Genomic DNA, 21,263 nt, shown 5'->3' with positions numbered 1-21,263 from the left:
TTGGTTCTGAAATTATTGTATTGGCATCTTGTAAATTGTGATCTTATTATTATATAAACCTGATTGGAAATTAAAGCCTTTAGAGTCATGCATCACCTACTGGGTACTAGGTGCTAGCTAGATGAATGATTGTGGGGGTATGTAAAGCATTGCATGTGAGCGAGATGTTGCTGCTAGCTGGGAGAAAATAGCAAAAGCCTGCCAGGACTTAGTGTTGAGGCCGGATGGTACTGGCATTAGAACGGGTTCCAGCAGGAAAGGGAGTTTGCGGGGTAGATTCATTATTTAATAACTCCCACAATAACTTTCTTTTTGTGGTTCAGTCCACCTAGCATAATCTAAGTCATACTTGGGTCTGGCTTGTCTACCCTCTGTTCCCTCTCTGCATCTCTGACTACTAACAACCAAATCTTCTGTCAGTGTTCTCAACATTTATCTTCACTCTTTATCTTCTTTCCCAGAAGTCTACAGAGAGTGCTAACCCAAGGACAAGAGTCCCTGTGTGTTCTGATTAGCTTATCATTTTTAGGGGTATTCAATGATCTAGAAGAAAAAAGTTCTCAGAGCTAGTTACTGCAAATGAATATGCAGGAAAGAAAATAGTCTGCAGACCTTCACGTCAGCATTTGGTGAGAATAGAACAAGCAAGAAGTTTACTACCCTCATGCACATATTTCATATCATGGGACAAGTCATCCATAACTGGCAAAGAGGATCCTTAAAGGAATTTAGCAGCTGAACTTGTGGGAATATGCATTTTGTTTAATAAGATAAATGCATGCTGAAATGTGTGACACATAAAGTGTTAGAATTCTCTCTTCATCTTGCAAGTTTATTACAAATCCATTGAAAAGCCTAGGATTTGCTGGATGGGAGAACAAGTGGGACCAAAATGATTAGACAGCAAAAATACAAAATATGACCATGGATCCAACTTGACATTTAGAAGAAATACCAAAATATTAGGCAGAACAAAAATTCCAAATTTGATATAGATGACGTTTATAATATTTAAGGTAACCACAGAAATTTTAATACAGAAGTTGCAATTTTTGGACTTGAGAAAAGTTGATCAAAGTATATTTATCAATGACCTTTTTTTGTACTAGAAAAGAAATAAAAGTATTCATTAAAATCACAAAATAAAGAAAGGAAAATCAAACAAATGTGACATGTAGAAGACTTTTGGAGTCTGTAGGGATTAGATCTGAGAAAATCTCCAATCTGAGATTAAAATCTATGAAAGTTTGAGTTTCTTATAAAAAAAGAATAGTTTTTCATATATCCTATACAATTTTCACTCATGCTTTTCCTATTATTCCGTGCTCTATATTATTTATGGTAACCAAAACAAAGTCAATTATTTATAATATAGTATTTAGTGAAAAAAGCAGGAAAAGTCTGAATATGCCAAAAACAGATGCAATTTATTTTCAAGAATTTTCAATATGCAATAGTCTAAATACACAGTTGTAGCAGCCATGGGTGTGAAGAACCAGCTGCACCATAAGTGGCTTCACAAAGAAGCCATGGGTTAGAGAGATGGTTCAGTGATTAAGGGCACTGACTGCTTTTGCAGAGGACCAGGTTTGATTCCAAGTACCTACATGATGTCTCACATGTGTCTGTAACTCCACCTTCAGGGGATTCAATATCTTCTTCTGGCCTCTGAGGGCACCAGGCATGTACATGGTGCATATACATACAATCAGGTAAAATACCCATACACATAAAAAATTATAAGAAGTCTCCTGTCACTCAGTGAATGCACACATTTCTATACAGAAGGATTGTTAGGACTCTACCTACTAGAAGCTTATTTGCTAGCCTTCAGGTGTGTACTTTGACATTGCTGGCCCAAGTAACATAATGCCAATCAGATGCCAATCAGAGGGCATAGAATATTTCCTTATGTTTCTGGTGGTGCTCTGAGATGCTTGGTCCTTTACGTAGGTCTTTCTTCTGCTTTATCACCATGTTCAGCCTCCTTGGGTCTAAACTTACCATACAAACAGTCTCCCCTCTCACCCCAATCTTCTCTTATCAATCCTGGGTGTCTCTTATATCAAATTCATTTTTTTCCAAAACACTAAAAATAGAAGTCCTCATGTTACAACTCCATCCGTTGCCTGGAGATAACATTCAGCTCTTCATATATGGGCAAGACCTCCTGCAGCTGTGCCAATTTAATCTTATCTGGGGCTTCCTTCATTTTGAATGGGATACCTTTGGGAAGTGAGGTGTTACAAGCATCAGCGTGTTAAATTGTTAGTGGAGAGTAATTCTTCTGGGCATTCATTTCCCATTTCATTTTTGTCCCAGATGCTGACATACTATCAATGTATTGTAGACTTTCCCCTTGAGATTCTTCATGACTCAATAACACATGCACCTACCACCAAAGATTTCATGAGGACCTACTGTGGGCCAAAAGTTGTGTATGTTACTTATTTGAGGAAGGGGTGGAGACAAGGCAGCTATTTTTAACTCTTGGCTGTTGTTCAATGATAAATGTGTGCAGAAAAACAGGATGAAACATGGCCATGAAAGCAATGTCAACTGTGACCTGAACCTCTCTATCTTTGTCTAGAAGCCATGTGACTACAACTGACTGAGATTTTTCTACCAGATGTGTGTGTGTGTTCCCAATCAGTTGTTCACATCACATATCAAAGATAATTCCAGAGTTCTCTCTTCTGCTTATCTGAGAGGACAGCCATTCTCTAAGAGAGATCACCTCTGCAGCTCTTTCAGGAAGGCTCCACTGATAATACATTTAATTGCAAACCTTGGTTGTGTCACTTTTTAAGTCTCTTCATTATAGCACACCATATAGTTCCTATTTAGTAGACAGCTTTATGATGGGTTCATTTGTCTTGACTCTTTTATGCTTCTTTGTTCTTGTTACATCAGTTCAGGGGAAGGAATCTTATGCACTCATTTTTACATACAGAGCCATTTATAAAAGAATCACTATGCATTCAATTACTTCAACTATTTCAAGAAAGACTTTAAGAAAATTGACTACAGTAGACACTGAATAGTGTAAGAATTTGGGCTACTACCAATTGAGGGTATTTATTCAAGGAAATAAGGGTTTCTGTTACACTGCCCAACTTCAAAGTATAGTAGAAAAAATAGTTGAAACACCAGCATAATATTGTATAAAAATAGTTAACAAGGCCAAAAAAAAAAAAAACCCAGAATATCAAACATGGAAAAAACATATGATGTTCTACAACATTGTTGAGTAAAAGATAGTTTTCTCTATAAATTGTGCGTGGTGAACTCAATGACTACCTGCAGAAAAATGAAACTAAACCCCAATTTCTTACTATATACACATACCAACTAAAACTGATTAAAAACATAAATATAAGACCAAATTCCAAAACTGCTAGAAGGAAATATAGGAGAAATAATTCACTATATTGATATGGTCAACTTTACTTTTTTCTTTTATTTTTGAGATTATAATAAAATTACATAATTCTCCCTTCTCTTTCCTCCCTCACAACATTCTTTTCCCATAAGACCCAAAAGCACAGGTAACAAAAGGAAAATAAACAAGTTTTAATCAAAGTAATAAGGGTTTGTGCAAAAAAAGAGAAATTAAGTGGCAATAGAGAATAGGATAAACTATTTATAAACCATAAATATGACAGGAAAATAGCATTAGAATACATAATCATATCAAAAACCTCAGTACAAAACAACAAAAACCTTCATTGAAAACTGTGCAAAGAGCTTGAATTGAAACATCACTCAAAAGAAGATGTACAGGGTTAGGGTGTGGCTCAGTTGGCAAAGTACTTTCCTACCATGTACCAAGTCCTGGGCTCAGTTACCTTGTAAGGCATAAGCTGGGTGTTATGGCACATACTTCTAAGCCCTGCACTCTGGAGGTAGAGGCAAGAGGGCAGAAAGTCCAAGGTCATCCTTAGCTATATAGTAAATCAATTTAAGCCCAGCTTGAGCTATGTAAGATCCCACTTCAACAACACTGATGCACTCACTACACACACACACACACACACACACACACACACACACACACACACACACACAAAGTGTTTAACATTATGGTTCATAGGTAAATGTAAATAAAGTGAGAGTGTTAAATGCTATCATCAGTAAGACAATAAGTAGCTGATACTGGGGTGGATGCAGAGAAATGGAACCCTTTTATGCTGTCCATGAGAGTGTATATTGATAATCCATTGAGCAAAATAGTATGGTAGTTTCCCAGAGAATTGAAAGTAGGATCACACAGGAACCCAGCATCCCCACTGCTTATTTATCTAAGGGAAAGACACCAGGACTCCTCATGTGTTTACTGTGATTGTTCCCAATAGCCAATATAAGCAATCAGTGTAAGTGTTCAGCAAAAGATATTTAAAGAAAGTATGATATGCACATAGGATAAGATATCACAAAATCACATGATAGCCTGTCATTTGCAGCAACATGGGTTGACCTGGAGGACATCACATTAAGGGAGCAAGTCTGTCATAGGAAGAAGTGCTACATGATCCCACCCATTTGTGGAATCTAAAGAAGCTTACATCATCAAAGTTCAGAACAGAAGGCTAGTTACCAGAGGGCAGGGAGCACAGAGGGAGAGGACAAGAGGAGATACTGTTCATTAAGTGCAAACTGTAGCTACGTGGAGGGGTGAGTGCTGCAGTTCCATGGCACAGCATGATTGCAGTTCACATTTCTGTAGTGACTCTGTCAAAATCACTAAAAAGGCTGATTCTGAATGCTCCTACCACAAGGAAATAACAACATTCAAAATTATGGATATACTAAATACCTTCATTTGATTACTGTCCAATGTGGATATTAACCATAATATCATAGCGTTCCCCATATGCATTTGTAATTATGTCCCTGTTAAAAATCAAAATAGCTCTAATAAAATTGTCCTGATTTGCTACTCCTATGAATTCTAAAGTTCAACTTTCTTTTGACAGTATTAGGCACTGAACATAGAGAGTCACACATGTTTAGGCAAGCGCTATGTCACTGAGTTACATCCTCAGGCTTCTGGTTACTTTTCATTTTGAGACAGGGTCACACTGAGCTGTCCAGGTTGGTTTCGAGCTTACTTTGTAGCCCAGGCAGACCTTAATCATGGGGTCATCCTGCCTTATCTTCTCAAGCAGCTGAGCAGTTGGAATTACAGGCCTGTGCCACCAGGCCTAGCCAAGTTCACCTTTTAGTCACAGTCAGCATTACTGTAAGTCAAACATGAACTTCCATGTCCAAGTCTGTACAGATAGATCGAGATCAGCAGGACCTCCAGCACTTAGAGCTGAATGGGCAGGTCGGCTGTGAGTGTGCCCATTTAGCACCTGAGGTTCTTTGAAGCTGAATGAGAAGATGTGTTCAGCACTCTGGATAGCAGAATTCAGTAGCCATCTTCTGAGCCTGATTCTGGGATTTCTCCTGTTTCACCCTCACCCTATGCCCTGTAAACACCCAGATTCCAGGCACTGTAAGTGAACAACGGTGTACAGGACAGTTAAAAGTCTTAAAAAGATTTAGGGTGGAGAAGGGAAAATGATAAGGAAAATATGGAGGAAAATAAAGGGTTTATCTTAGTCTGAAAAAAAAAATCTTCAGATTAAAAATTTAACTCTTACTTGCAATACAATAGAAACATAATGGTCTGCCCTATTAAACAGAGGTTCCCCATTATTACAGTTCATCACTATCTGTATCAGTGAGGGGTCAACAAGAGACACAGAAACAAACACTAGTAGATCAACTATATGTGTGTTTGTGTATGTCTAGGTGCCTGTGTGTATGCATATATGCACATACATGCATACATACATACATACATACATACATACAGATGTTCTAGTGATTAGCTCTGCTTTTCATACACATGAACATTTAATGTATGTAAGAATATATTTAATGAATACATATGTGGTATTTAAATAAATAAGTCATTATGATGCAGTTGTGGGAACCTGTTAAGCCCTATGGCCTCACACACTGTGCTAAAGGGCTAGAACTTGAAGTCTTCTCAGAAAGTCAGTAATGAGGGGAGATGGATACAATGGAGAGATCAGAAGCAGCAGAGAACCCTGGAAATTGAGCAAAAGAAGCCTATGAGAACTTAATGGAACCTTGGCGTGGATGGCTTCTCAGTTTGCTGGTGTGGGTGACATGTAGAAGCCAAGGTCTTTGATCAAGACATTAGGTACAGAGAGGTCACTTGGATGTTGAACATCTTCTAAGACTCATGTCCTATGCTTGCTCCACAAGGTAGGGCTAGTGATAGGTGGTGAAACCTTTAAGAGGTAGAGCCTAATGAGATGTTATGGTTCACTAGGAGAAAGGCTTTTAAAGGAACTTGTGGGACCATGGTTTCTTGTTCCTCTCTTTTGCTTCTGGGCAATCAAATAAACAGCTTTCTTCCACCATGCTCCTGTTACAATGTACCACCTGACCACAGGTCCACGGCAACATAGCTGACCAATCATGCTCCAAGACAAACCTTCTCCTTAAGGAAGTTGATTATTTAGATACAAGCTGACACATGGAAGGAGATTAGGATGCTGGGAGGGAACAGGGCAATGAAGAGCAGCCGCAGGTCCCAGTACTGCTCTAGGCTGAGCTCTGGCCAGCTCTGGCCAGCTCTGGCCAGCAGGAGGTCTGGAGCAAAAGGGCTGGATGTCTTCTCTATCTGCAATTTTCCCATGTCATTCTGTGGCCACAGGCTAGAAATGGTGTTCCATGTAGCATTCTTCAGTCTAGCCATGTTGGCATATTACAAAGCTACCACACCATTAGGGAAGGACACTGCAGCTGGAAGATGGTTGACTTAGATGAAGAAACCTCAGAAATCTGGTTGGTCAGTATCTTAGTCACTCTAGCACAGGAGGACTTTCGGAACACACACATCAGCTCCTATCAGTGCCTTTGTTCCTCTGGCTTTCTATTTTCTAGACCAGCTATGACATATGAGAATATCTCCACAGCATCATTCTTTTTAGCAAACAATCAATATATTTGCACTTAAAGGATTTATAATAGGAATGCATTATTATATGCAACAATAAGAGCTAACATTAGAAATTAAGAGTACATAATGTGCCAGAACCCTTCACATACATCCTCTTGTTGGATTCTTCCAAAGGTCCTGAACGGAAAGTGTCTGTCTCCTGAATTTGGCTGATATAAAAGTTGAATTTCAAAGAGATTGATTTGCTCAATGTCAGATAGCTTTTATGGGCTGCAGCAGATATCTGAATCTCAGCCATTCAGTTTCAGAAGGCAACCCCATCACCACCATCAAACATAACAGATAAAGGGAACTGCCACATTGTTAAGAATACTCTTTTAACTTTTACAGCTCAGCTGCCTGGTATCCAGAATCTCTCGTTTCCTTTTAAGTTGGCAAACATGTGACTCTATGTCAAGAAAGAGGAAATACAGATGAACAGAACAAGTCTGAGAAAATAAAAAGAAACAGGAGGTAAATAGGAGGCACAAAAGGGACCGATTAAAGAAGGGGGAAGAAAGGAAAGCAGAATAGCAGAGGAAATAGTTCCAGTCTTGGGAAGGAAGGAGAGATGGTTAAGAAGGAGAGAAGCACTTGCTTCTCTTACAGAGGACCCAAATCGGCATACATGCGCCTGCAACTCCATGTCCAGTGCATCTGACAACCCTTTTGGCTTCCATAGGCACTACAGGAACACATGTGGTACTCATACTATACACTACACTACACTACACTACACACACACACACACACACACACACACACACACACACACACAAATAAGAATAAATCTTAAAATATATTCCCAGCCTTGATACTATTTCCTTACCCAAGCAGGAAGGCATAATGATGTCTGCAAATGAATATAAAAGCTTATCGGTCAATATCTCAGCCACTCCAGAAAACGAGGGCATTCAAATTAACATGATAAACAGTTAACAGATCGGTTGTGACAACTGAAGACTTTCAAAGGTAACCAACAAAATGCTTAAAGTAACACCAAGGAATCAGAACAATGGCTCCAGCAGTTATTCATCATGCATCTGGGCTTTCCTGGGTCCCTACAAGGGCAGCAAACAGGACAGATAGCAGTCCTTTACGGAAGCCATTGACCATCACTGAATACTTGTTGGTTTACAAAGCTTCAGTTAGTGACAGGGCTTTTTGTTTGTGGCCCATTGCTGCTGTGAGCAGGAGGCCTCCTGTAGAATGCTGGTTTTGATTCTTTCTCATCTAGCACATGGTTGCTCAACCTCTGAGGTCTAGCTCAAATACCACCATCCCTCTCAGCACACACACTTCCGAGTATAGCTCTCCTAGACTTGGTCCCATCTGTTGTAGTCAATTGTTTACCTTGCTGAACTTTGAGTGAATGAATTGTATCCAGAACTTCTTCTCTTTTACCTTACGGCTACTACAATACATGTGCCTGGGGGAACAGTGTAATGCTTAGAGACCAGTGCACTGGTCTCTCCTTTTTTGCATCCCCATGCTTGTTACAAAGCCTGGATTTCCTTCCCTTCAAGTGACCCTCAATGCTCCCCTTTCCTCTCCAGCCCTACATACTTCACTCAACTGCCATCTCTTCCCAGGAGCAAGCAACCTATGAAACGTGTCCTCCACCACCTTTGGGGGTGTCTGACATCCTAGGGGTGCTCTTTCTCACCCATGATTCATCTCTACTTCAAAGGCATAGGCTCGCAGCAGCTGGAGAAATAGTGGTATCCAGGCTTGCCCTGGATGTGGATACCAGGGATTCAACCTCCTTCAAAGCCATGCTTCATACAGATCCAAAGAAGTCCTCAGAGCAACCTCTGCTTCTGCTACCTTTGCTTAACTGCCCACCATTCCTAACTGACTAACCAATACTGCACTGCCAAACCCCTTAACCTTGACCCAAGAAGAAACACAGACCCTTGAGTTGCCTCAATGTTTAAAAGCTTTAAAATAAGATAATAATACACCACATGTGTATGATACATCCATCCTTTGCTGCTATTTTGGGATATATTGATCTTCTCTGAAATCACAGGAGATAGATATTATTCTTCTCACTTTATAAGTGACCCAATGGAGGCTGGGAGAGATAGGATGACACATGGGGGCCACATCCACTTAGTGGCAAAGTTTAAAATTATCCTTTGGCTTTCTGAGTGCAGGCAGGGCCCACTGCTGCAAAGCCTCTACTCTATCTGTGCTCACTGATGTTAAACCCTGAGGTCATTACATAGATTTTTTTTCAACTTCTGTCTATAGCTTCAAAGCTTCTGAGAAATTTATTAGATAAGCAATCTAGAAAAGATGGCTGTTTCTAGAAGCAACTGCTCTCCTGTCTTCCTTAGAAAACCTTAATTTGTCATTCCCAATTCACCTTACCTCTGAAACTAGCTCTGAGAATGTAAAGGCAACAATAAAAGATCAAATACAGGCCAGTTTTGGGTGGTCACCTCTTCCGCCCACTGCGGTGAATTATAGGCTTCCCTCACATTTGGCAGCTACAGGGCTGTAAGCTCATCTGAGTACCCTGGACAGCCTACGGGCTGAGTGTTCTCTGGCCATAGCAGCATTTCTCATTTAACTCTTCTCATTAGAGGAGGCTGGGACACAAGTCAGCTGAACATGTCAATAAGTCATGAAGGATGCACAAAAATTGACAGCTGAGGAATCCCAGCCTCCCACCCCGACTTCTTGGCTGTAGAAACTAGAAGAAAAAGGTTCTCAGCCTCTCACCGGGTCACTTAAATGACTAGTGGCATTTGAGTCCCTTGTAGTAATTAATTTTTTTCTGTCTTGAGCAGCTCTTCCTATTTTTAATGATTTCCCCCCCACAAGTCTCACATGCTTTGGCCTCCCCGTTCCCTCTCCAGTCCCTTGTTCCCTAAGATTCCATAGCAAATAGCTCCTGCTTATATTTGCCTTGCAAACTCACATAAACTGGAAATGATAAATACATCATCTAAGCTTTTTAAAGGACCATTGTTTAATTTTCTATGCTTGTCTGGCTGGGGAAAAGATGAATATTACCTTGTGGAGAATAAGACTTCTATTCCAGCTAAGGGGGGTGGTTGGGGGTGGTAATCTATGGCAGAAAAGCAACACTCTGCTCATGCTAATAGGCAGAGCGGCTAATTAAAAGTGTTGGATGGAACATCCATCCACCAGTCTGTGATTCATTCAGCACTATCCCCAGTAAACAAGAAATAGATATTAGAATGGATGCTTCTAATTTGTCAAAGGAATGGACATTTTCGATTGTACCTTTCTGGCTCCTGCATGCGGTACATAATTCAGTGTTGCCATCATTTAAAAGTTTAGGAACTCAAAATAATAGTACTTGTCTCTTCCACTCATAAATCCCCAAGTCTGTTACTTAGGTAGAAACATTTTTCTTACCTATGGTTTAACTTTATTGTCTACAATCGAGAATGCTTTCTTCCCTTGGTAAGTGTATTGAAAATGGTTGGCATGTGAGAAAAGACAGCATACATTGTTGTTTGTGAGGCCAGTCCGAGAGGATCTATCACAAAAACTAACACATCCAGACGGGGAAACTTAAGGCTTCTGATGGTATTTGCTAGGTTCTTAAAGATAACGAAAAGAAGAATTAATATTCTTCCCATAGAAAACAAGTTGGACCAGAAGAAAGCCACTTTACACGCCAACTTCCAAAGACTCCATCAGCACCCTACTCTGTTTTAAGCCCAGCAGCAACAACAACAACAACAACAACAACAACACACACACACACAGAGTGCTGTCACTTCATGAGAAACCCAGACACATTTATGAGCAACCTTCCCAAAGAGAAAGATTTCCCTTCCACCGGAAGGACCCACCCAGACTCAAATATTTACCTTTGCCTTGTGCAAGAGTCCTTCAGTCATGAAGACTTAGAGCCTTGGTTCACCACCATCTCTTACTGAATGCTGAAAACACACATGAAAATAAAATTGTTAAGCATGAATTATTTAATGATGTCTCTCTCCCCACCCTAATACCTACCAGCCTCCTTTCACACACAGGCCCAGAGAATTCAAACAATGATAAAATGAAAATGATACTATCACTGTTGCCAAATGCAGTCCACAAACAATCACTGTTAAGTGTTGGGCATAGACAGATACAGCATGCATGCTAAGGGGCAGTCAGGATGTGTGTGTAGCTTTCTGCAACTCATGACCACACCCTTTTATCTGTGATTCACCCAGATTTTTCACCTTCTGGACTTGTTCTTATGGGAAACAGCTTTAAGGACAGGCACATGTTTGTATACAGAAATGTTTAGCATGGTTATTTGTAACAAATATTCAATGGAAGCATGATGTCATGAATGCTGGTATTCCTTCAAGGGACAGTATGGTATTCTGCATCTTTAAAAGTAAGATTTAAAAAAATTAAAGATTACAGGAAATATGCTTGGTATGGTTTAACAAAAATTGTTGATGAAGTTTGAGCTCATCTGTGGAGAGGTATAGGATATAACAGTGGGTTCCTTTGTAGTGTAATTTTAGTTTTCATTTCTTTATATTTTCCAACGTTCCTACAAAGATCTTGTATTTTTATCTAGACAAGAATAAGCAGTTTTCATCTCTAGCATCCCAATTTTGTTCTTTCCCTATGCCTCCTTATTTCACTGGGGATTCCCTGCTCAGTGATTCCCTGGAGATCAGTATTCTGAAGGTGTCACCTGGCCCTTGCATTACCCACTTTCCTCCCTGCCTCCCTGTAGTCATGTGCTTCCCTGATGAAGTTGTCATTCACCATTGACCTTTGCTTCCCCTGAACCTAAACCAGTGACTGAGCTGTCACTCAATCAACCTTTGCTGCATAAAGAAAAGACTGAGTGAGCGATTGAATATACAACTCAATGGAAAACAGTTCAGTCAAAATAATTGTGATAACCAAGAAAACTTCCACTACGTTCATGGAAGAGCACACCAAGCAGAAAACAGTAGGCTTTCACAGACAGCAGTAAGACTGAACCAGGGGGAGTCTGTAGTTAAAAATAACAAAGCCCCAATGCAACGGACTACACAGTCTGGTGATCTTTCAGCACATTCCAAGATGGAGAACCTCTTTAAAGCAAGATTATGTACTTAGTAATACTCCTTTACAACAATTTTGTTCCCTTATATACTCATAGTTACAAATACATAAACAAGGTAGGTCTTTTTTATTAGTTCTCATCAGCTATGGTTGGTTGACTCTTTGCCCAAAGGGATAGATTATACAATGGTGTTTTATAGAAATTCAATTGAGTCTATTCATAAAACTACTGAAATATACACAGGGTTTTAATTTGTGTTTTTGTTTCTCTGGAGGAAGACCCAGTAATTTGGGCAAGCTTGGGCCTTTATTATTAATGTATTTGTTTGCTTGCTTGTTTAGTTTGCATCTTGACTACAGTTTTGCCTCCCTCTTTCCTCCCACCCCTCCCCCCCACCTCCCTTCCCATGCATTTTCCCTCTATTTCTCTTCAGAAAAGAGGAGGCCTCCCATGGATAGCAACTAGCCATGGCATATCAAGCTGTAGTAAGACCCATCACCTTTTTTCTACTAAGGCTGGACTAGGCAACCTAGTAGGGGAAGAAGGCTGACAGTGCAGTCAGAAAGAGATCCTGCTCCCAATGTTATGAGTTGATTGGGACTTTATAACGCTTAATTTTCTTATAAATAAAATGGATTTATATTTCACCAGCTTATCGTAAAGCCAGATAACATGACAGAAAACATGAAGTTCATAAAACAGACTTTAGAATTATTTCTTTTTTTAAATCAATACCTGGTACTGCTGAACACATGCCCAGTTTTAGCTTCAGGAAGTGCCATGACACATGCCAAGCGCCACAAGCCTTAGCTCACTTCACACTCTTAATATTTAGCTCTTGTTTTTTCACATCCATAGTTTTTATTTTGGGGGAATTTCTGTGAAATTGACAGAATTGTATTTTATTTCACTTCAAATTTTAGCAAAATCTTGTTCTAGTTTAATTTAGCTGAAGGTTTATATGTGTTGCTGATTATTTCTGAAGATTCAGCTATCCGTAAAGTTGATTTTTTTCTTTCTATTTTTGTCTCTGTCTAGGATTTATTGTCTGCTTTAAGGATGAGCAGACTGATGGTCAGTTTGAAACATCTCAGCAGTATGCACGTCATGACTCAAACCCAGAATGTCTAGTTTTTAAGACTGGTGACCAAAGCCACCCCAGCAAACTTCAGGCTACAATCTTAGCGTGCCACACTGTATTCCTTGATAGACAGTGGCTTGAAATCTTTCCCCTCAAAGTTACAATTAAGTGCTCTCCACTTTTTTAAATGAACTATTTCATCTCTGAAGTTGAATACAGACGTAATTATACCAGAAAGCATGTAGTCCCATCTGTGTCCCAGGTCTTTTTCTTTTAAAACTGAGCACTGTAGATGAAAGTAAACTCAGCCATGAATGTTTTTCCACTACCCCAAAGATAACTGCTCCCCTAATCCACCAGCCTATGCTGCAGCCTCTACTACACACTCACATCCACAAACAATACAGCCAGTGCTAAATCTTTGGAAACTGTGTAAATGCTATGCAAACTGCAAGCATCCATCAGGAGTGGGTTTACTTTGTCCAGTATCATTGTGACAACACAAATGGATAAGAGATATTATATGTACTTCCAAGGTACATAGGTCTGAGAGCAAATCCAACCCAGATAGCCCAGGCAGAGAGAAAATCCACCTTCAACATTACATACAGGTTGCTCCGTAAGATGATGGCTACGCTTATAGCTGTCCAGCACTCTCACATTGCCTTGTGGCCAGACTTTTCAGATTGTCCAATCTTTTTTTTTTAAATTTATTTTTTAAGATTTAATTTTGTTATTTTTAATTATGTGTAGCTCGGTGGGTGGCTTGTATGTATAATTATGTAGACATGAGTGCTCGTTGGGCGCTAGAGGCATCAGATCTCCCGGGAACTGGAGTTACTGATGGTTGTGAATCTCTGTTTGGGTGCTGGGACTCACACCTGTGTCCGCAGCAAGAACAGCAGGTACTCTTAGCAACCCCATCATCTCTCCAGCCCAGGGTTTCCAATATTATGAATGCAAAATACCTCGTGCTATTTTATTAACACTTCTCTTACTACTGGTGAGACATTTCTTCTGTTCCTTATTGGCCATGTATTTTTTTCCTTTGGTCATTTGCTTTTCTTTTTGCCCAGTTTTCAATGTACTTTATATAGGAGGGAGAGAAAATGAAGCAAGCAAGAAAGCCAATGCCTAGTCTGTCAGTCAGCTAGAGATGGGGAAAAGCTAGAGTGGGAACAAATAAACAGTGCTGGGAGTGGGTGGGAGCTAGGCTTTACACGAGATGGGACATTTAACAGATACTAAAAAGTCTTAGTCAGTGTGATCGCAGGTCCCTTTTGAAGTACAAGAAGCTGCACAATGAATGGTAAATGTCGATATCTAACCAAGGGATGGGGAGGAACATAGAAATTTCTTATAGTTATGCCTGGTCTCATCCATGTGCTTTGACTAAGAGACCTCGGATGGTTGCTTAATTTACCAAATTTACAATTTTTTGTCAAAACTTTGACTTTTTTGTTTATAGCATTATATAATTTAAAATTATATGTAATGTACATTATAAGTATATAATATATTTATTATTTATATATAATTTATTTTATTATGTATTACTTATAAATACAAATATATTATATGTTGTATCATATATTATATGTTACATATTATATATATACATATCAGTGGAAAGTTGCTATTTGAATATTTGTTTCACTCTGGTTTTTACCTCTTTGGTAATTGTCACAATTCTGGAAGAATTTAGAATCTTCTTGTATTAATACAGCGAGGTTTACACGACCCCAGATACACCATTTTGTCTTCCTAAAATTTAGTTGGTTTGCTCTACTTGAGAATTTGCTGTACTGTTAAGCACTATATATAATGCAAGACCTTGGCCCAGTGCTTTCTGTATGGTTAGCAAAGATGAAACAGGGAGTCACATAATTCAGTATATTACACAAACAATTTTAGGAGTTTGCCAAGGATGTCTAAGATATAACGACACACTGGCTAGATCTAGAAACCCAGCATCAATGGGGTTTTTTGTGTCCCAGCTGCATAGACATAAGCATAATTTCTATGATCACAGGTCCCAGCACTTTAACACTGCTAATACACAGGGACGTGCTAGATCTCAACAAGAGGCACTGTATGTGACCAGCATTGACAAGTCAGGGGAATTTCATGGGAATAGCTCTCAGAATCCCATATCCAGTTCAAAGGGGAAACAGAACTGACATGTGCACTAATTGTACTGAAAGTTTGCTAATCTGTGTGCTGCCAATCATAGCAGAGGTACAAACGGTAAAAGCCTTAGAGGAACTAATCATAATATGAGATTTTTCCACTGATGAACATGAGACTGCTAAGCTTTCACGAGTGTGATTGTAACCCACCCCTGTCCTATCTGCTGGTGCTTCAGACAGGCTGTAGGAAGAGATCTGGAATTTAACCAACAAGAACCACATGCTGCTCTAATCCACAGTGACAGTGCCGCAGCTGCCAGCATAGTGACTGTACTTGTGTCTCCGGGGAGCCAGTGAGCACATAGAAGCATGACTGAGACCTGAGGACATGGAAGGACTTTTACTTCTATTGTAGGTAAGCATGGTTTATGTGTACTGTGTGCACTAACAAGAAACATGCTTAAATCAAGAGAAGTCAAAGGCTTGTGTGGTAGATACTGTTTACTCTGTTGAGATAGTTCTGTGGTGAATATAAATGAATGGAAAGGTTATCTCTGCTCTTCACATAAGAGAGAGCTGCTGACTGCCCTCGGTTCATAGGTCTCAGATTCCCATTTAGCGTTGGAGCATTGATCCACCTGTTTATTCATGCACACACTCATCCACCTATCCACTCACCCACCCATCCCTTCACCCATCTATCCATTCATTCATCCATCCACCTATTCATTCTTTCATTCAATAGATGTTTATTGAGCCCCTCTTACATTCCATACATAGTTTTAGATACTTATTTTTTAATTTTTTTATTGTATCTCTGTGTGTGACTGTTTTATCTATGTGCATGTTGATGTGCCTCATGCATTCTTAGTATCAATAAAGGTAGAGAGGGAGTCAGATACAATGGAACTGGAATTACAGATGGTTTTGAGAAGTTATATGGCTTCTGGGAATTAGAGAGATGTCTCAATGCTTAACGACAATGGTTGCTCTTTCAGGAAGCCCAGGTTCAATTCTTAGGTTTAGACACTTCTGATTTTTGTTGTTCACAAATGAAGACAGAATCTCACAATGGAAGAATAAAGCTAAGAACTGTGTGTATCATGAGGTGTCCAGTGAGGCTACCTTGGAAGAAAATTCTCTTCAAAGCCACTTTTAACAAAGCGAATGGCCATAATAACTTTGGTCTATTGCCCCATTATCCCAATGTCTGCTCTTCTAGCATTTCTCCTTCTCTTGTTCTTACAACTAGCAGTGTGTCAATGTCAATGGTGTTTACATTGGTCTCCATCTTGAACTATGAACACATTTGACTCTGACTTCGAATATTTCTCTCCTCAGGCTTCCCCCATTCTCCAGAAATCCTTGTTCTACACACCCAGCTCTGGGAGTCCCAATGAGATCCTTGCAACTACATGAAGCAACCTATTTGCTGAAGGAATTCTGAAAGGCTCTGTAGCAAAACTCCCTTTGCTCCATGACCTGACCTCTCCAGATCCCTCTGGAAACACAAGTCCCAAACAGGGCTGCCTGCCATGTGTGTCTCTTGACTGCAATTAAGGGCAGCAGGGCAGAAAGTGGATCTGCTGACACTACAGCTCAACAAGCTTACACAGAGGCTATAAAACACCCTCGGTGGAACACACCAGTAAATTGTCCCACTAATTAGTTTATTATTTCATATGAGAGATCAAATACATAAATAAAATTAATAAACCCTGCAGACTAAGCGAAGCTCTGGAAATAAAAGTATTTCTCAGGTCATTGCCTCACATGCGGATATTACATGCTAGAATAATGTTAACACAAGCAAAGCTGATCATGCTGCTTTATAGACCAGAACATACTAGCTGCAGCTAGAGCTGGGGTGAGGTGGGGCTGATGAGCCTCAGATGGGTCAGAAGCATGGGTGATGTTCCCTACCTTATCATGACTGGTGGTGTGGCCTTGAACAAGTCGATTTTCTCCCTCACCATTCTAAGCTTGTTTACTCCCAAATAAAAGAAGATGGCCGTTCTGAATCAGAAGTTTGCTCCAGCCATGAGATTTCATTATCATGAGAATTAAGTAAAGACCAAAGACGCTTATTACAAACTCTGTCAGTAAGGAATGCATAATGAAGATGAAACAGAAGCAGAAAATCCATTAGCTTATTCCAGAGTGGATGTGGGACTACAGAGAGACCCTAAGTAACACAAACCAACCTTATGAACAGAAAAGGGTGAGAGTTCACCTTTGTTAAAGGCATGTTATGTACCAAGACCATGCAAAGGACATTCACAGATCAACCATAAAAAGCAAAGGCAGAGTGAATTTAAAACTGCCAGATTTATATAAAAGATGGCAAAACTTGGCTTTCTAACTTCCTAACCAAAGGCTCCTCTCACAGTGTTTGACAGTTCAGGCTGTCACTAGGATTTCAGGCATAGCTCACTAATGCTGGAGAGGTCTCATGTGTGCTGGGTGCTAGGTGCTGGGTTCTGGGTGCTGAGCGCTAGGTGCTATGTTTGGGTAGTATGTTCCCTGTTTGTGTAGCATTCATAGGTGAAGCTGGCAAATGGAATGGAGAAGGTGATAATGCCAGTTTGGGGATGATTTCCTAGTGCCATAGGACAGCTGAGTGAATAATTCTTTTATACATGAACTATCATTTACTGGAAACTGACTGGTAGGACAGACATTGAACAGCTTAGCTTAACACCTCTTTTCCTTGTTGCCCCTGTCTGGGGGCACCTTCTCTCCCACTGGTATCTAGTGACTGACAACTTGGTTCAACTCTGCAGTGCCACCTCAGCTGCAGAGCCTGGCATGGTCTCTGTTGTAGCTACAACACTGTGTGGCTCTCCCTCAGTCACATCCCTATTTCGGTACAATCGCCCATACAAACCAGCTCCCAGTCAGCTTCTTGAAATTGGTCCCCTAGAGTATTGCAAAGCCCTTGAGAGCAAAGATGCAAAGGCAAAGAAGCCATTCATTTCAGATGATGGGATATTCTGATGGATTTGCATAAAATAAAGTACATGAGAACAACCAATCCTCAAGACAAAATAATATTTACTCTTGGCTACTATGGGCAAAATGCAGTGACAGGAAGGACAGTGTGACACGCTGTTCACCCAGAGAGCTCCATAAAGATGGGAGACTGGTTCCTGTGTTGGTGATGAGTTGGAGACACTGTGGTACAAGGCTGATGTCTCTCAAAGGACAAAGACTGTTGTCACTCAATTCTCCCCTCTCTTGTGAAATGCTGACTTGCCTCGGTTTCTGTCATTTGAAAACAGGGCTGACAAATGCTGATCTATAACCTTGAAGGATTACTGCCATCACCTGCCAGTCATCTTGACCCCAGACTTAGCAAAACTTTCTCTAGAATTCTCCCCAGGTAGAAGAAACTACAATATTTCGGGGCAATGATTTGACTCAAGGTGTCTTTGAATCTCTTTTGTACCTTCTTTGACTTGTCTCTGAATTCACGTAGAGACAGTGTTCTGGCTTCTAGTAGATAATAATGAAAGAAAGGTCCTGAAGAGTTTTAGCCCCAGGAATGGAAAGAATGATAAGCCTTAGAGGAAGATGTGATAATGAAACACCCCAAGGACTGGAAAAGCCCCATCTCTCTGATTGTATTGCTTACTAGCTATAGCAGCTACAGTCACGGGCAGAATTCAGAGGTTCCAGGCTTCTCAGGATTTAGAATTACACCTTCTCACCTCTCTCCACTTTTGAGCAAAGGGGTACTGATTTTATTGGCTCAGAGACATGTCTAGAAATTATTTGCATGACATAAACAGGTAGGGCAATGAGGTATCATCCTTAAGTCATATATGTAATATTGACATCCAGAGAATGCCTATCCTAAATGAGAAAGAAGCTAGTGTTGTACAATGGAGATGGAAGAGGCTGCTGAGGAGAATGACCTCAGGGGTCAAAGGACATGGTCATTTACTACAAATCATTTACTTACAAGTCATTTACTACAAATACTTGGGGAAATGTTTTATATTATTCTTCTTCCTTAAAAAAAAAAGTTTGATTTTTTTTTTTTTTTTTTTTGGTATGGGTGGGTATATGTGTGTGAGCAAGCATATGGAGTCGAAGGTCAACATCAGATGTCTTTTTTGGGCTAAGGCGCCTCCGGGCTGGGTGTTCCAGTCTCAGAACCTCACCCGAGAGACAACAGGGGATCCTGCCCGGGTCTCTGGCTTAATGTGCTCTCTGGAGTTAGGCGATCCACTTGCAGGGAAGGGGCAGAGGAGGACGCTGAACCCCCTCTGTCACTCGGAAGCTGAGAGGATCATGTCCCTGCTGCCCTGCGTCTCCCCTGGGAGTCGTGGGGCCTGTGGCTCCCGGCTGTCTGTTCAGGTCTCAGAAACTCACCCGAGAGAAAATGGCGAATCCCGCCCGGCCAGATGTCTTTTTTATCTGAGACAGGGTTTCACTGTGTAGCCTTGGCTAACCTGGAACTTCCTCTGTAGATCAGGCTGGCCTGGAACTCAGAAATCCAACTGCCTCTGCCTCCCAAGGGCTGGGATTAAAGGCGTGTGACACCAACACCCAGCTCATATGTCTTCTTCAATGGCTTCCCCATCTCACCTAACCTGGGGATAAATGATTAGCTGGGCTGACTGGCCCACAAGCCTCAACAATTCTCCTGTCTCTACTGCCCCAGTAGACACTGGACTAGGCATGGACCACCACACCTGGCTTTTTAACATGCTGCTGGAGATCTTAACTTAGGTCTTCATGATTGCATGACAAATACCTTCCCATCTGAGCCATTCCCCAGTTCCTGATACTTTTCTGTTTCTTCTCTGATAATATTTTGACATTAATTTGTCATTTGGACTACCATATTTGGTATTCTACTCCCAGATTTGAAGCAAACATTACCATATATTAAAGGTGAGAAAATAGAAAGCCATGGAGAGGAGATTTTTTTCCCCAAGTAACAGATTAGTAAGGAATGAAGATAAGATTAAAGAACTTGTGACATCTTTTTCTATAGAGGCTCTACAAATCACCCAACCTTATATGGCTCAATTGTTCTGTGTCACAATGTGGAGTGCAGTTGTCTGCTTTGTTTGTTACATATTTTTAACTAATTACAGCAAGTTCCTTAAAATATTTTCTACCATATGGCCTTTACAAACCACAGTATTCCATGCGGAATACAGAAATATTAAGATATATCCCCAGCTATGTAAACAATCACTGCTGGGTTTATGTTATTTTACAGTACACATGTGATTAATCTTACTAGCATTAAACTCTTTTGTTTGGATGTACTCTATACAGTATTAGACTAGTCCAATTAAAATAAAGAGCCACTGAGAGAGACCAAAGGCTATGATGAGAACTTATGCTGGATTCTCAAAGTTTAGCTGGGAATGTGCATGTAGATTCTCACGTAAGCTGACAGGACTGGAGAGGGCTAGAAGCAGAACTCATGCTGAAAGCTTTGATTCATAAGAACAAAACACTAGACATTAAAGGCCTTTGTGAACCAGAACAAGTGCCCCACATATTCCCAAGTTTGCTGGATTCCGTTTTGGAAAATGAAACTACACCATGAGTCAGAGAGAATAGAGATTACCCAGTTCTCAGGCCAGGTAGGCACATGCTAGTGGCCAGGACTCAGACCATGTATGCATGTGCTAGTGGCCAGGACTCATACGATGTAACCATGTGGTAGTGGCCAGGACTGACACCATGTAGGCATGTACTAGTGGCCAGGACTCATACCATGTAACCATGTGCTAGTGGCTAGGACTCAGATCTTGTGTGCACGTGCTAATAGCACTGTTATTTCTTTGATTCTCTGTCTCCACATCTTTAGTAGATCTGAAATTTTTTGCTTTGTGGAGAAAAATGTGGACAAAGCAAATGGCCAATATTTGAAACCTAGCTTACTCTAGAGTTGAAGTATCTGCTCTGGGGATTTGGATTCTTGGCACATTGTATATTTACTTATCTTTTTTTCCCCCT

General features: G+C 40.4%; 1 protein-coding gene across 6 annotated transcripts in view; it reads right to left on the bottom strand.

Annotated features, from left to right (window-relative positions):
* Positions 1–21,263, bottom strand: part of Dab1 (DAB adaptor protein 1) — a 1,131,348-nt gene that overhangs the window by 567,590 nt on the left and 542,495 nt on the right. For all 6 annotated transcript variants that reach the window (XM_031378030.1, XM_031378022.1, XM_031378029.1 and 3 more), the window contains exon 3: positions 10,876–10,947. The gene's annotated coding sequence lies outside the window, so the exon portion shown is untranslated. The remainder of the gene's footprint in view (positions 1–10,875; positions 10,948–21,263) is intronic.

This window comes from Mastomys coucha, unplaced genomic scaffold (assembly GCF_008632895.1).
Source record: "Mastomys coucha isolate ucsf_1 unplaced genomic scaffold, UCSF_Mcou_1 pScaffold18, whole genome shotgun sequence".
Lineage (NCBI taxonomy): Eukaryota > Metazoa > Chordata > Mammalia > Rodentia > Muridae > Mastomys > Mastomys coucha.
Note: the sequence above shows the minus strand (reverse complement) of the source record. Positions and strands in the feature narration are given on the sequence as shown.